Raw genomic sequence first — 10,990 nt, forward strand, 5'->3', positions numbered from 1 at the left:
TGAATATTTTATGGAAGGCAAATATTGTACTGAAAGAAGAACAGCAACAACAGTCTCTGTAACCATCTTTTCTATTTTTCCAGCCGTTTCAGGCATTTGTCCAACAGTGATTCGAGTGTCGTCTTGCATATCCATGCCGAGTTCCCCGATGAAGGACGTTGGAACCTCGATACAAGGCTGGCGGTGACCTCCTCTGGCTGGCTCGTCTGAACTGTGCTGACTTGTCTTCTAGGGCACCAACATTGCATCAGTCGCAGGGTTTCTGAAGACCTTTCCACACAAAGCCTACAGGAAAAGCAAAATATTGTTTAGAATGCTATGTCATTTTGGAATTATTGAAGTAACACTATTAAAATGTTATGTCAGAATTAGTTGAACTGAATTCTTTTCAAATCTTACCAAAGGTTGGATTAGCTTTTGATGTTTGCCGGTGGTTGGTGTGCATTTTCATTCTAGAGGACAGCCATCTGTAAGAAGCGTCTGCAAGTACAAAAGACAATGTGTGAACAGAGTGTCCCTCTTATTTTTCATTTGGTCAAGATGGTGAGGGTTAGCCAGTTTCAAGGACAAACCTCGTTATTGTCATTGGAAAGGATATGAAGGGCTCCTTCCTAAAACACTGCAAGAGCCATTTCATACTAATGCCATGAATTGTATTGTATAGTTATAATTACATCAAGTCAAGTATCACCTGAAACCGTGTGTGTGTGTGTGTGTGTGTGTGTGTGTGTGTGTGTGTGTGTGTGTGTGTGTGTGTGTGTGTGTGTGTGTGTGTGTGTGTGTGTGTGTGTGTGTGTGTGTTTGTGTGTTACATTGCCTTGTAAAGCAAATATAGACATCTCAACAGAAGAGTGTTTTCAGGGGGCATATTCAAGGTATCCACTCCATTATCCAAACTCATGTCTTCTACTTGGGCTTGTGGCCCAACAACCTAGCATCCATGGAGAAAATAAGTTTCCCTGCTATGCACAACAACTAATCAGAAAATGACATTTGAATTGATCTTTTGTGAGTTGTTTAATTGCCCATCTATCAGCATACCACATCATATTTTACAAGGCCACAAGCACAAAGGAGGATGGGAGTTTGGATAGTGGAAAGGAAACAAGGTAGGCCTACACGTTTTGCCATTTAGTGTAATCCTGCTTTAAAAAAGAAAAACAAAAAAAATCAGGCGCTAGAACAACAAGATCCATCTTCTCACCTGCACAGCATATAAGGAAAGACAACATTCTTTGGAGCAACTTGTTCCAGTTAGACAGATGCTGAGGCACTCAAGGTTGCAATTTTTTTTACTTTTTTATTTGGCTACAATGCTTACGCGTTTCGGCCCTTATGGCCTTCAGGGTGTATAAATTGCAACCTTTAGTGCAGGGGTCCCCAAACGTGTTTCTCTGGGGGCCACATTATCGCTCTGTGACTGTGATCAGGGGCCGGGATCAATGTGGGCTGTATGTTAGGCTGCTGCCTGTTATAGCCATAATTTCTAGCACAAAATAGTTCATCATTACAAGTGATTTGCAAAAGAAGTGAGTACTTCACATGTAAAAATGGCAAGGAAAGGTTAGAAAAATGAGTCACTGACATGAGTGAATGACAGTTTATGAGTGATAGATAGATACAATGTTTTATTATTATTTTTTTCTATGAGGATTGCTTCTTTGGGTCAGTGTAAATGGTGAGGTGCAGAGAGATGTAGGGCCGGTCAAAGGGGCATGGCGGGCCGCATCCGGCCCCCGGGCCTTAGTTTGGGGACCCCTGCTTTAGTGCCTCGATCTGCATCTGTCTACCTGGACCAAGTTTGAGAGACCCTACACTGATGAGCACCACGGAAAAAAGGTGAAGATCCAGAAGCACTCAAATTACAGGTACCTGCTTGTGTTTGATTATTTGGAGCAAATTGGATGATGACTGAATGGGAAGACTCCAACGTAGTGGTGAAGGAGGAGTTTTGCTTCATCATGTTGCCTTCTTCTACTCATCATGACCGTCTGTAACAGGAACTTCTGTAGATGAGAATTGCGGCCATTAGGAAAAAAAATACAGAATATAACTTTCCATGATCCACAATAAGCCTCTCAAATTCTATACAAGAAAATTGTCTGAGTCTGAAAAGAGACATAAATGTCAAGGAAACATAAACCCAATATTCGACTGCATCTGGCTTTCCAAGCTATTCACGGATAGGAATGAAAACGTGACAGACAGTGGGAGCAGGTTGCATAGCAACTCACGTAACTCCACAGCTGCCTGCCCTGGAGCAACGTTAGCTAGACAAGTGATTCGACTGCTGTGTACCCACCAGAGGTTACGCCAAATTTGTTATATGATGAAAACAAAAACGCAGTCAAATGCCGTCACAACCACTAAATAGCAGCCTGTAACAACTGCTTGAAGTCTGTGTTGGATGTGTCAGCTGAGCTCGTGCAGTCACGCACATCTCGCTGAGTAATTACTGTAGCCAGCTACGTTTCAATGCAGTGGCCAGTAGCTCTACACTCGGTATAGTTAGGTGACCAAATCGAGTCAAAGGCTTGCCTGGTCAATATGCCAATTCACAAGTTCGGTGTGTATCGCTAGTCACAACTGGGCTTTCCGAACACACGGTTAGTTCTAACACCTGTTAGCTCAAGTTATAACATCCCTAGGTGAAACTACGAACACCAGTCTCCATGGAAATGAATATGTACCGCACCACCACAGCCAACAAAAAGGGTTTCCTAAATAAATCGTGTTTTCACCAACAACGTTTAAAAATGCCTTGTTTTCAACCACAGGACCCTCCTTGGTCAACCAACGAAATGTTGAGCAATTTGGTCTTGTTAAATTGGTGTGTAATAGAATAATTGTCAACATCACATTCCTTGTTAGCTAGCTGGATGCCTGTGTTATTAGACGGCAGGGTGGCTAACATAGCCGCTAGCCCGGTCGTCAAGGTTTCATTTCCATCGAAACTATTTAGTTAATTGTGCTCATGCTTGATGTACATGTAAGTTCAAAAGACCATGGTCATATTTTACAGTCGATTTCCCAAGAAAAACAAGACAGAGTATGGCTATTGCTTTTGTAGCAGTGTAGCTTTCATGGCTAATGTATGTTTTTTTTTCCACTCCACAGCTAATACTGCAGGCTAGTTAGCCATGACACTGTAATACAGACTGGAAGCTTTTCATGACTTACTTGTTCAGGAGGCTTGGTGGTATTGATCCAGACTTCAGCGTCAGGTGTTGGCCATAACTTGCTCTGTATTGTCCCAGATTGTGAAAGCATTCCGGAAAATGTTCCCTCAGACATTGAACCGGTAGGTATGTGGTGTTCTGCTGGTATTTATAGAGTTTTCAAATGAATGGGCGTGCTAGTGGGTGGAGAGAGGGCGTGGACGAGTTGAGAGCGAACGAGGGCAGGACGTCATCTCGGGCACACACGAGCTTTGCGTCAATTGGATGCTGTGTCAGAGTTTGTTTACAAACTGGGAGGAACCTCCAGCACAGCTTGGTGTACACAGTAACACATTGCAAACCACTGGGATGACTTCAGGAGGTCAGAGTAACTCATTTTAAGGCCCCAAAACATCATAAGGTCAAAATTTTACGCCATGGGCACTTTAAGTACACATCAATAGCCAACTGAAGTCTCAGCATGCATGTATTGTCTTGTCTTGTTTTTGTCCTGTTTTGTCAAGTCTTGTCTAACATCTGTGAGAATCACTGATGCCATGCCAAAGACAATTTTCTGTTTCAAGTGTAACAGACAATAAAGTTTTATCAAATCTAATCCAATCTAATCTAGCTCCAGATGTTTGTGGAGCAAGCTGGAACCCATTCACCTGGTGAGAGTCAGGTTATTCAAACAGCACTGTTCAAAGAAAACACATTCTTGCTATTTAGATAGATTTTGGTTTGATACAGACTAAAGCCTGCAGCTCACCATGGCTCTCCATGTGCATGCATGCATGCATGCGTGTTTGCTTCAGTGCGTATGCGTGTGTTGCCGCTGCTCAACATGCGGTGTCCATTTTCTCTGCTGCTGAGGGCTGCTAGTGACACTGATGAAGGCTCTTGCAGTCGAAACGTCTGTCTCTCCCTGCAATGTTGAATAAAAATAAATTTTACCTGTCCCGGGACTGCAGATGGAAATTAGCTATATACAAACCCCAACTCCGATGAAGTTGGGACGTTTGGTAAACAGTGAATAAAATCAAAATGCTATCATTTTCAAAACATTCAATCTATTCATTAGATGTAGAATAGTGAAAAGACAACATATTAAGTGTTAAAACCGAGAAAAAATATTGTTTTGGGGGACATATGTACTCATTTCTAATTTGATAAATCCAACACGTCTCAAAAGAGTTGGGACGGAGACAATAAATGGCAGCAAATGTCGAGGAAGACTAAAAACAAAACAAAAGACAACACTTAACAGTTAAATACATTAACCGATGAGATGATTTTACATAAAAAAACAGTGTTAATTCCTATCTTGGACATGATTTCACCAGCTTAAATGGTGGGTGTATTCCTTGTCATGTTTTGCAATGTTTTCCTTTCTGTAGTGCTTACAGTGTGACAGGTCTTGACCAAAACCCCACCATTTTATCACCTGCTGGTCCTTATGATGGAGCCAAACTGTTAAAACATAGTAGAGAATGCAATTTGACCTTACTATGTGGCAGTAATCGAAGATCTCCCTTCAAAATATAATGCACGAGTGGCTTTTCATGCTGTTTAAAACCCATTTATACCATTCAGCACTGTATTTAACTCTACAGATGAGTGAGAACATCTTAACCAATGCACTACTGCACCCGCATGCCATCATGGAGGCTGACTTTTGAAGCTAGCACTAACACAAGTTGGATGGTCCTTTTTAACTGTAGCACAGGATGTGCCATGTTCTATTATTGTCAAAAAGAATGGACTTCTACAACTTCTGCTGACTTCTGTAAGCAAAGGACAGTTTCCCATGTCTTCTGGGTCTATTTCAAGTGAGCTCAGGTGCTTAGGAGAATGTTACACCCCTATATCATTTGCACGCATTAAGCATTCTTAATATGGTCAATTTTCAATAGCTCTAGCACTCCAGGAATTAGAGTGAGACTACAGCCAATATATATTTCATGATGTCATGAACCTATACAATGATTTTATTAACAAAAATATGTCTTATATACACTCAATCGTGGTAAATCAAAGGGAATTCAAAAATGTATGTAATAACTATGGTAATTATTCCCTTTGCATCTTTAATTCTGAGTGACTCAGCCTCTCTGTGATGATCTTATACCTGGACATGTATATTGTCTGCAGTACAATTCATTTTGAAATGTTCTTCTTTGTTGTTTTATCTTATTTGGATATTTACTAAATTTCACTGATCCCCGTCCCAACTCTTTTGAGACGTGTTGGATTTATCAAATTAGAAATGAGTACATATGTCCCCCAAAACAATATTTTTTCTCGGTTTTAACACTTAATATGTTGTCTTTTCACTATTCTCCATCTAATGAATAGATTGAATGTTTTGAAAATGATAGCATTTTGATTTTATTCACTGTTTACCAAACGTCCCAACTTCATCGGAGTTGGGGTTTGTAGCTATAATCTGGCACAAGCCATCTTTTTACTTCTGTAAACAATGTCTATTGTGCATGGTCCCTGCTGAACTAAACAAAATAAACTAACATAAATAAACTAAACTAAATACTTCATTATTTCAGAGACACAGCATCAAGACGGAAGAGTGCGGTGTGTAGAAGATAACTCTGCTGCTGAGGGGCAATGGTGTATGACCGCGCGAATAGACCGGGCGCGATGCCAGTGATGTAGAACGCAGGTATACGGAGTATACCCACTTCTAAATTTAAGGGATTTCAGTATACCCACTTAAAAATGATTGATCCATTGTTTAGAATAGCACATATATATACAGTATACCCACTTCAAAAAATGCTCAAATATACAGTATACCCGCCATAAAAAAGTAGACTACACCACTGCGCGATGCGATTCAAGCGACACAGTGCAGCAGCAAGCGATACGAGCGATTGAGGAGACTAGAGTATGTCCGTACAGGCAGAAGGCAAAGCATTCAAGCGTTCCCATTGGCTGTGGTCACTGACCTCTATACAGTCATTGGCTGTCGCGGCTTGTCGCCGAACTGCGTCATAGAAAGTTGAAAGGATTTCAACTTCAAACTGTCGCGTTCGTCGCGCAAATCGCTCTAGTCTCCAGAATCGCGTTTGTCGCGTGACTCAATACAAAGTCAATTACTTCCGTCGCTTGCCTCGCTCTTGTCGCGGTAGGTGTATTTCTGCGGTGATACATATGCAGGTAGGCCTTAAAATTACCACTAGAAGTTCATTGCTCAATAAGTAGAATAGCACAGCCATGTTTAATCAACGGAGATGGGTAATGGAAGCCTTGGAATTTAAAGACAATACGATAAGATTGCAATCAATATTAATTCAGAAATTGCTGCTGTAAACCCCTGCACACATGGCTTCTCCGCCAGTTGAACAGGAAAAAAATCCCCTCCGCATCAGAAACGCTCTCTTCCCATCATGCCCCCTGAGGGCCGCGACCCCTAGTTTGGGAACCAATGTGCCTATGGCTGCCTAAATATACTGTATTGCCACACACAAAAAAGTAGACTGCATCCCTGTAGAGGGGTAATCAGAAGAAATACCTGATTAAACCCCTCACAGCAGAGCACTATGTAGATAGATAGATAGATAGAGAGAGAGAGAGAGAGAGAGAGAGAGAGAGAGAGAGAGAGAGAGAGAGAGAGAGAGAGAGACAGAGAGAGAGAGAGAGAGAGAGAGAGAGAGACAGAGATGTTGACCTTCAATATCTCATTTATTTTCAAAATTATTTAAAGACTTGCAAAAGTGTCATTCTGACATTAGATTAAATGTGAGTCTAGTGTTACATAGTGGGGGCAGAGAGAGAGAGAGAGAGAGAGAGAGAGAGAGAGAGAGAGAGAGAGAGAGAGAGAGAGAGAGAGAGAGAGAGAGAGAGAGAGAGAGAGACAGAGACAGAAAGTAGGGAAGAACAGGTGCGAAAAAAAGTGAAATAATGAAGTGCTCAGAGAAAAACAAAGAAAGAAAGAAAGAAAGAAAGAAAGAAAGAAAGAAAGAAAGAAAGAAAGAAAGAAAGAAACAAAAAAGACAGATTGAGGAGATCTAGTTTGGAATGCCTCTGGAGTAAACATTTGATCATTTTTGCAATCTTATTGCTTTACCTGTAACAGAAAGGATTGAGGCAATCTACAAGTAAGACATACAGATTAACCGTCATATTAAAACAACTTCCATGATCACATTGCACATTTGGTCATGCATATCATTTATAATAGTAAGTGTGTGTGTGTGCGTGTGTGTGTGTATGTGTGTGTGTGTGTGTGTGTGTGTGTGTGTGTGTGTGTGTGTGTGTGTGTGTGTGTGTGTGTGTGTGTGTGTGCGTGTGAGTGTGTGTGTGACTGTATAGAATGGCCATATGGACTGCATTTGCATGTGTACAGTATGACATTGAGAATGCATGTGTAACTGAACTGACATCATGGACACGCAATACAGTGCAGTACGTCTACAGCACAGATGTCACATAGTCTCTGGAGGCACAGCAGAGGTGGGTGGACATTAACACAAATGTACATCACTGCCAGCTGCTAACACATGGAGTCATGGTCACCATACCACCATACCACTCATGAATAAATTATTGTTGGTAACACTTTAATTGACATGTTCCTGAATAACACATTCATAGCAGCTGTTGTAAAGTCAGCATGACGCATTCATGATTGTTTCATGACCCATTCATACCAAACCTTTCATAAACCTAGCAGACGGAAGGACAGCAACTTGTCAAAATAAAAGATAAACAAAGCAGCATTGCTGGTCTTGTTCTGAACCCTCAATGGTTACTGATTTTGACAAGTTGCTGTCCTTTTCTCTTTCATGTCTATTTAAGGTTTGGTATGAATGTCTTACGAAACAGTCATGAATCCTTCATGCAAACAGTCATGAATCCTTCATGCAAACAACTAATAACTAAAATAACAGCTGCTGTGTTATGCAGGGACACGTCAAGTACGGTAGGCCTTTTTTATTGTCGTTTCAGACCTACATACAGTACATCATAAGACAAGAAAACATTTGATTGAGAAGAATTTGTGATGCGTTACTGATTTGGGTACAGAAGTACAGTGTGCAAATCAAATCTTTTCTACTGTCTGAGCTATTAGTGCCTTGAAAAAGTTACTTAGGCTGTGCATAGTACCCATCCAAAAACGACATCTATTTTAACGTAACGTGGATAAGAAAGCTATTATAGTAGCCTACTTGTGTAGTCTAAACATACACATACACAATAGTGCCAGTTGGCAACAGTTGCCAATAGTGTCGATAGCTCCAACAATCATCAGAGACAGCACAACAAAACTCCATTGCCCTACTTGGGATGGAACTGATCAAAACAAATAATCCATCTACCATGAAAAAGCTGCTCCACTGATAGTGTGTGTGTGTGTGTGTGTGTGTGTGTGTGTGTGTGTGTGTGTGTGTGTGTGTGTGTGTGTGTGTGTGTGTGTGTGTGTGTGTGTGTGTGTGTGTGTGAGTGTTTGTGTGTGTGTGAGTGAGTGAGTGAGTGTGTGTAATAGTGGGTGACCTAGAAAACGCGTGGATGAATCATGAAATTACCAGAAAAATGTGCGGACTTCATCTGTTTCTCACGTGTGAACTATAGCGTGCGTGCGTGCGTGCATGCGTGAATGGGAAAAGAGGGGCAACATTACAGTATGCCATTTAGGCCTACTTAGATGGAGATGAATGCATTTGGTCCCCTCAACAACAGCACTCTAAACCATTACAAAACACTAAAACACCAGATAGCACAGGATAGGTAGATAGAGAGATAGATAGGTAGAGGGAGAGATAGAGAGAGAGAGAGAGAGAGAGAGAAAGAAAAAGGTAGTGATTGAATGAGAATGAGGTCATTCTAGTTTTCATTGCATGTAACAGATCTCAAGCGCAGCACTGCATGTTGGATGGCAGTGTAGGCTTATTTTACTAAATGGAGGATTACTTAGCATGTAGTCTACACTACAACTCATACATGCATGCAGGCCCACTGACAGCTTTGGCCAGACCCAGGACAAAGTCACTGAAAGGCCCCCTGACTCAAAACATACAATGTAATGAGGGGGTCAGCTCTATGTTCCCACAGCCCAAATGGTCCCAGCTTATTCCTGCTGCTCTATGCTCCCACAGTTTTAAGAAATTATTCAAATATAAGCCCTATGCTCTACAACTCCATGTTCCCACATTTCCAAGTAAACTAAGAGAACCAATAGGCCTTAAACATCTTAGTGATGTGGGACCAATGGGCTGTGGGAACATACAGTAGACACACTCCCGTAATGTCGCAATTCTGCAGAACCTCTGTTTCTCATGGGCCCGGGACAGCTGACCCCTTTGTTCCTACTTATTGGTTTTCCGCATGCATGGCAAAGGCAAAGGGCCTTCACTTGTACACACTTCACACTACACTTTTATTTTGCACATGTTCACTCTGACCAGTGTTGCCCAAAACAAATCAGCCAAAGTTCCTATTGGCTCGCTGAGAAGTCGATAGATGACGTCATGATGGTACGTATGACGCCACGTCACGCACGGCACTCTGATTCTTAGAAAACCTGTGCACATGCCTTTGTTCATCGTACCTACAAAACGTGCCCACATGCCTTTGTTCACCGTACCTACAAAACGTGCCCGCCTTTGTTCACAGTACCTACAAATGGGCAGTGCTAGCTGCTGTTTGGAGGTCAGAGTTAAATCTACAGCCCTTCTTAACCGTGGGAAACGCTTCTGACGGCGGCGCAGAGTTGTAATTATGTTGAAAAACAATGATTTTGCATAGAAAATGCGCGTTTAAAAAAGTTGTAAGGTGCAACAAAAAGACGCTAAAGTCGCTAGATGAGGATTTTAGTCGCCAGGGACGTCAAAAAGTCGCTAAATTGGCAACGCTGACTCTGACTTAGGCCTTCATGTATCATTTGATAAACATTTTCTCTGATCTATTTTTCACATTTTGTAACAGATGCATGCATATCTATCGGAAAGTAGGTCTTCTTGTCTTCTGTCGGACATTTTTTATGCTGTTGATCTCCCAGCTTTATTCCTCTCTGTCTGCCGGCTTACCATCTTCTCTGCCTGGTTCAAAATTCATAGATGTGATAGGAGAAGAAAGAGTGAGAGGAGGAAGAGGAGAGAGAGAGAGAGTGTGTGTGTGTGTGTGTGTGTGCGTGCGTGTGCCAGCTTACCATATTCTCTGTCTGCTTCAACATTCATAGATGTGTGTGTGTGTGTGTGTGTGTGTGTGTGTGTGTGTGTGTGTGTGTGTGTGTGTGTGTGTGTGTGTGTGTGTGTGTGTGTGTGTGTGTGTGTGTGTGTGTGTGTGTGTGTGTGTGCGCGCGCGCGCACCGGCTTACCATATTCTCTGTCTGCTTCAACATTCATAGGTGTGTGTGTGTGTGTGTGTGTGTGTGTGTGTGTGTGTGTGTGTGTGTGTGTGTGTGTGTGTGTGCGTGCAATCGTGTACGTGTGTGCGTGTACTGTACTTAGAGGCTGTGGTGAGAGAAAGTCCTTTTGTGCTGCGCCAGCAGGGGTGTCTTCCCTCTTGTTGAAATTTGAAAAAGAGAAAAAGAGATAGTCAAACTTCGCCAGGCTACGCCCTCCTAGTGATTCAACACCTTCAGCGGTGCGTCTAGTCAGGCCAAGAGCAACGTTAATATTGTTTCTGATCCCCACCCACTTTCTCGGGAACTAATCAACCAGTAGCAAACAGAGGAAGCCGGTTTAAACAGGCCGTTTGGGAAATGGTATTAGTTATATTCTTGGTCAGACCAACATCTTGGTAAAAGATTTGAAAGTCGACGCTAATCAGGCAAAGTGGAGAGAGAGAGAGAAACGCACGCATGATTTTGACAG

At 42.0% G+C, this 10,990-nt stretch overlaps 1 long non-coding RNA gene across 1 annotated transcript; it reads right to left on the minus strand.

The window, feature by feature from the left end:
- Positions 1 to 432: 432 nt before the first annotated feature.
- Positions 433 to 3,266, minus strand: LOC134435941 (uncharacterized). Its single transcript, XR_010032138.1, has 3 exons — positions 3,181 to 3,266; positions 1,873 to 2,006; positions 433 to 480 (listed from the first exon to the last, which is right to left on the minus strand). It is a non-coding gene; the product is annotated as an uncharacterized LOC134435941 (long non-coding RNA).
- Positions 3,267 to 10,990: the final 7,724 nt, after the last annotated feature.

This window comes from Engraulis encrasicolus, chromosome 20 (genome assembly GCF_034702125.1).
Source record: "Engraulis encrasicolus isolate BLACKSEA-1 chromosome 20, IST_EnEncr_1.0, whole genome shotgun sequence".
Classification (NCBI taxonomy): Eukaryota; Metazoa; Chordata; class Actinopteri; order Clupeiformes; family Engraulidae; genus Engraulis; species Engraulis encrasicolus.